Raw genomic sequence first — 6,017 nt, 5'->3', positions numbered from 1 at the left:
GCCGCTCTGCCTTGGGGGGACCCTTGGCGCGGTGCCCCCCTGGCCGGTTCCCTGGAGCGTGCTGCCACGTGCAGCCCCAGTTCTACTCAGGAAGAGGAGACAGAGTCACATTATAAGGTCACTGGAGAGAAAAGACCATCAACAGCCTTGGGCAAAAAGCCCAAAAGCCAAAAGAAGAAGAAAAAAACCGGAGGGGCTGGGGCTCTGCTTGGCCGCCGGGGCGTGCGGCGCGTCGAGGCAAAAGCGTATTTTGCCTGGCTGCAAGGTCCTCGGCGAACTGCTGAGGAGTTAAGCGTGGTGCAGGAAGAGGCTGGCTTGGTGCTTGGGTTACTTGAAGTCCTTTCTGTGAAACTTATTTGTTGATTATTCTTAATGGGCTCCAGGAGGTGAATGGTGCTCTTGGAGCTTTTGTGTGCATCCCTGTTCAGAGAGCGAGCACTTCAGTGATGTTGCTGCGGCTGCTGACACTTCAGGGCGAGCCGGGGGGGACGCTGATAAGTTTTATATTCCTCCTTGGGTTATGCTGTGGTCTGGACAAGTTGATTAACTTCTTGGTGTTTAACTGCCTCTTTTCTTCAGTAAACCAGAACTAAGCTGTCCCCATCTGGGGGATTGTTGTGCAGCTTGTCGTGTGCTGCGAGGTGTTCGAGGTCAGTTTGAGAAGCAAAACGTACTCAATTTGTAAGACATCAGGCCAAAAAGCTTAACCTGAAGAGCGAAAGAGGATGGATTTGAACAATAAAGTCGGGCTGTGTAGAGGAATGGGACGACGTTTCTCATTCCCTTTTGTGAGGAAGGTGTCCACCCAGAGGGAACGGAAAGGTTGATAGTCAGGGAAAAGTAAGTGGGCATTGCAACAAGTTATAGACATTTATGCTCAAAACATTTATTGGAGACTGGTTTTTGAATTACAGGATACCATTTGTTGGGAGTAAATACTTACTGAATTGAGTAAATCATCAGTATTTTCATAACCAGTGAGTCAGAACATACATTTCTGTAACCTGTATTTCTCATAAATAAGCCACATATCTAAGGAAAAATGAAAACCAGCACGCACATTATGTTGGTGTGCTCCGGGAACTGAAGAACCAGGATGATCTTGAAACGGAACGGAGCGTTCCAAGAAATGATTCATGCAGTCAACATCTTCAGATGGCTCTCTGCTGGCAGGTATTGACCGTCTGATGTGCTGCTGATCAATATTTCTGTAGCAAAGCCAGCAGTGTGCTATGAAGAAAATACAATTTGGAACCATTAAGCGTACTTTCTGGCTCTGTGATTTAGCAATTGAGAGTGAAAAGCTGTTCTATAGGACATTCCCTAGTAATTTTTTGATACATCTGTGGTTATAGTTAAGCGGTCTGTAAGAGGATGCTTCAGGACATGTGTACTGGGCCATCATGAAGCAGCAGCGGTGCATTTTCCTATGTGTAGGCACTGTTCCTTACTTCAGGAGCAGGGAGCCCTGCGAGTTCTGTATGCTGAACTGGTTTTGGAAGTGTTTTAGCGCTGGGTGCTTCTCTGCTAACATCTGACAACTCCTGCGGGTGGAAGTGAGGATTTTCATTACTTGGAATTTGAATTCTACAACACTTGCTTTAAAATCAAACAGCTATTCTCCAATAATTGTATAACTGTCCCTGAATAACCCTGTATAAACAAATCTAGTCATGGAAATGAGCTTAAACATTAAGGGATGAGACGGAAGGGAAAGATGAGAAAGTTCCTATATGCAGCAAGGCATGAATTGCAGGGAAGAAAAGAAGAGCAGGATGAATGAATAAGGGATAAGCCACCTGAAGTGACTCCCAGAACATCGTGCGTTCTTTCTCTTCAGTAGCATACAATTGCTTTTGCCTTGATTCCTTAAATGGGCTAGGTTTATAGCAGAACACCCTCCCTGCTGTGCTCAAGGTTAAGTGGTGTTTCTGATGATCAGTGCAAAACGTCAGGTACTCTGAAATCTACTTGTTGGCTACTGCCCTTGGAAATGCATTGATTGGGAGCAAATAACAACTGCCTCACACTTGCCCTATCCCACAGAAGAAGAGAAAGCCTATCTATTAAATTTTACATTCCCTTCTCAGTACTTTTACGTACGGGTTGCCAAGCACGCTGCTCAGTTTGAAACTCCCACCACACTGTTCACAGTCCTCTTGGGGAGAAGATGTTGTCATCTGCTACAGGGACAGGCTGGAGGACGCAGGACCCCTTTCCTTTGACACGTGGAAAGCAAGCTGGCGTCGCTGGCCCTTCTGCTTTGTTAAGCTTCTCGGTAATGACTCTGCCACGGTCCTCTAGCGAATTCCTCTGCTCTGCAGTGCTACCGCAGCGAATGCACAGCCGATAATTCCTACTGCCTTTTGTCAGCTCCCTGGGAGCAAAGAATTAAGTTGTGTGAGAGTGCATCCAAACTCTTGATCGTCTATTTTCTGGTTTTTTGTTTTGTTTTGTTTATTTCTGTGCGTGTGTGCATGCCTGCAACTGAAACTGTGCTGAACAGTGCGTTTTCTGTATTCCCGAAGTTGCACAATCTGAATGCCTACAGAACCGAAGCACGGCACTTGATGTTTTTCCCCCCATTCAGAACCTGTCTATGAGACACTCAGGTAGTGCTTGTCTTGGATGCATATGTATTCAAAGTATGAAGAGATACTAGGAGGAATGACTAGAGCGCATCAGCTTTACATTAAACAGGTTTTATGAAGGAACTCCAAAAATAAATGATTCAGAGGAAGGAATGCGGAAACTACGTCCAACCATCTTAACAGGGCCATCGTGGTAGATGTCCCTTTCTTGTGCTGCCTGGATCTCCTTTAGCTGTTTCACATAGGCTGAAAAGTGATGAGTTTTAAAAGTGTTTTTGACAACAGGAGATTTGTTTAAAAGTCTCGGGAGGCTCTTTTAATTCCTGAAGTCATTAGTGCGAGGTTTGTGTGGCCGAACTGAATGCCTGAACTTAAATTTCTGAGCCATGTGCCTATCAGAAGGTGTTATATCGGTAACTGCTGCAGAGTTGGGGAGGAACTTTTCATCTGGTTTTTAAAATATCTGTGAAACACCCCATAAAATTTTGAGAAGATAATTAGATTGTAAGACCAGCACCAGAAAGTTAGTGAATGTCTGGATCAAACTTTCCAGACTGGCCCCAGTTTGATTTCATTGTTGGAACTCTTCTTGTAAGTCGTTGGACTTTGTAGCTGTGATTGAATTATATACAGTACTAGCCAAGCCAAATACGTATGTAACTGTGTCCTTCGTGTTCTCAGTCCATAACCTGGGGCTCTGGAGCCTGTTTTGCAGCAGTTGTGAATCTCCACTGCTGGTGTTACTGGGAGCTTGGCTTTGTGCATACAAAATGCGATAGAATTTAGAGTACTCAGACTGCTCCAACTTTGAAACATCTGAAGCCAGACACTCAAAATTAGTGATTTTTTTTTTTTTTTTTTAGTCTTAAACTTCGGTTTGAAAATATGTTAAGATTAGTAAAGGATTTATCTGTTGTACAGATGGGCATTTTGGGAAATCTCATGAGGTGATGAAATCTGTCTCCACAGCAGTTTCTTCATCACTCAAACCATGAGCATAGACTGAGTCCTAGGTTCATCTGCTGAGCAATGGGGGAAAAAGCAGAAAGCAATTAATCAGAATAGCAGCTGATTAAGTGTGTGCTGTCTGTTCCTTGCACTGAATCATGTAGAGAGCTTGTAGAAATTGCGCCTCTGAAGACTGTGAGATACGCAGGGTGTTGATTAAATGTTGTGCAGGCAGTATCAGTTTTGTCACTTCCTAGGTTTTGAAGGCTTCTCTTGCAATCGTCGTAAGCACGTGTATGCACGCAGCAAAAATAGCAGGTTAAGGTAGCAGGTGCATACCTGCTAAAACAAGTTGTTGAAGAGCCTGTTTCCTTGAAAAGAACTGAAGTGTGCTCTTTATGTGTATTCGTATGTATTTTGTTTGTATTAGGTAGGAAAAGAATTTCACAGGCTGTTCCAGAAGTCCATACAAAAGATAAATGTTGATAACAGTATCAGTAGGAGTGCTGTTTAGTAGGTACATCACTGTCAAGGAGAAAGAGCAATGTTTATACTTCATGGCTATAAGAGTATTTTTTTTTTAATCCCCATTCCTCTTTCAGTTTTTCCTTTAATTTTACTTCACTAGCAAAACATTCATCAGTATGAATTGGACTACTAAGTCCTAGTAATTAACTTTCTATTAGGAAAGTGTCATTTCTTTGGAAGATTAGTGAGTTTGTTTATGGTTCAGAAAATACTGTAAAAGGAGTTACATGGACTTCGCTATAAAATGGATTTTGTTTTCCTTCCTATTTGTGCTTGTCTCAGGCTGTACTCTTCATATAGGCTACTTTACTAAAGGCATTAATTTAATAAATTGTTGGACAAACTGAAATAAATCATTATGTGCCTACAGTGGAAATTAGTTGGCTTTACGCATTAGTTCAAATGTAGGATGCAGAAGTCTTTGCCAGCTATCCTTCTCTTTCTTTTTCTTCTTTTTTTTTAATCTGTTTAATACATGTAATCCCTTGTAATCATTGTATCTGAGTGTCCTGAGTAGTTACAGAGTCAGACTCCTGTTTGCTTTCTCTCCGTTTGGCTAATACTCTTTGAACTTGAGCCGCTTTACAGCATCGAAGAGATGAGGGTGTGGAAGGCATGACTAGCTCGAGTTTGCTTATTTTATCCTAAGTCTCTGCGTCAGGTACGTAAAAGTCACCGTGGAGAGAATTACAGCATGAAGCAGGCTGTTTCCTCTGCCTGACGCTCTGCTTTGCGTTGAGTGACGAGCTGTGACGGCACCCAGACGCACGGCCGAGCTAGCTGTAATGTACAAGTGATAGCGTGACAGCGGTGAGCATCCCTCTGAGCTCTGCCGGGGTCCTGGTGGCTGTGAAATGGTTCTTGGTACTCGGTGTGGCAGATTGAGCGAGCCCAGGTATGCTGCGAGGTGGATTCCTGCAGTGAAACGCTAGGGGACGATGCTGGCCTGAAGTATGGCAGCTCTCCTTCAGCCACCTTGTGAAACTACAGCCCTGTTGGCACAGTTCAATCCAAACAAAGGCTGCAATACCTCCAGTGTCAGCGGAAGGAGATGATAAATGTTGTTGGCTTCAGCGGCTTGTTCCACTGCAGGGTGTTGCTGTCTGCCTTCCCTACTTTTTCCCACCTTCCAAAAGAGCATCGCAAGCTCCTCCGTGCAGTTGAATAGTGCATGCTGTGAATACCAAGCACGGTCTTTGCAACACACATGAACTCTCCTCTCCGATGAGGGTCGGGCTGCTGGCCTTCGAAGAGGTGACTCCTCTCAGCATGCTTCGTAGCACTACATGCAGGTGCTAAACTTCTGAATTCATGATGGAGCATCTGGCTCTTGAAGAGCTGAACCTTCTCCCTTCAGAATGATATTATATGGTGTTTTTCTGAGGCAATGGCTCAGAATGTCTTTTGCCCTCAGCATGCAAGGTGCTGATACTCACTGTTCTTCTCTTGACAGGCTGCTGATACCCTTGCTGTGAGGCAGAAGAGAAGGATCTATGATATCACCAACGTTTTGGAGGGGATTGATCTCATTGAGAAGAAGTCAAAAAACAGCATTCAGTGGAAGTAAGCTGTGTCAATTCTGCAAATTTTCACGTGCTCAGGAGCAACAAAAATTGCCTCTTTCCACTTCTCCTGACTAGATATGACACCATAAAATTAATGTTACGCTCATCAGTGAGCAATACAACGTTTTAGAATAACAGTAAAGTTGAAAACAAACTTTATTTGTCTTCCCTTTAAGTTGCATCTTTGATACATAAAATCAAGTTTACAGCATACACGAGAGAAACTCAGAAAACTTGTTCTGCTACTTTACTGCTACTTGTAGTTGAGAAAATTTATTCTAGATGAATCTGGGAAGGGTATTGGGACACAGTGTCTCCACCTACCTACCTGCCTGTAGTCCATGCCTATTTTCTGTTGGGTCACTGAAGGTGAAAGCTCAAGCTA

The sequence above is a fragment of the Egretta garzetta genome, unplaced genomic scaffold (genome assembly GCF_000687185.1).
Source record: "Egretta garzetta isolate BGI_Z169 unplaced genomic scaffold, ASM68718v1 scaffold793, whole genome shotgun sequence".
Taxonomy (NCBI): Eukaryota; Metazoa; Chordata; class Aves; order Pelecaniformes; family Ardeidae; genus Egretta; species Egretta garzetta.
Note: the sequence above shows the minus strand (reverse complement) of the source record.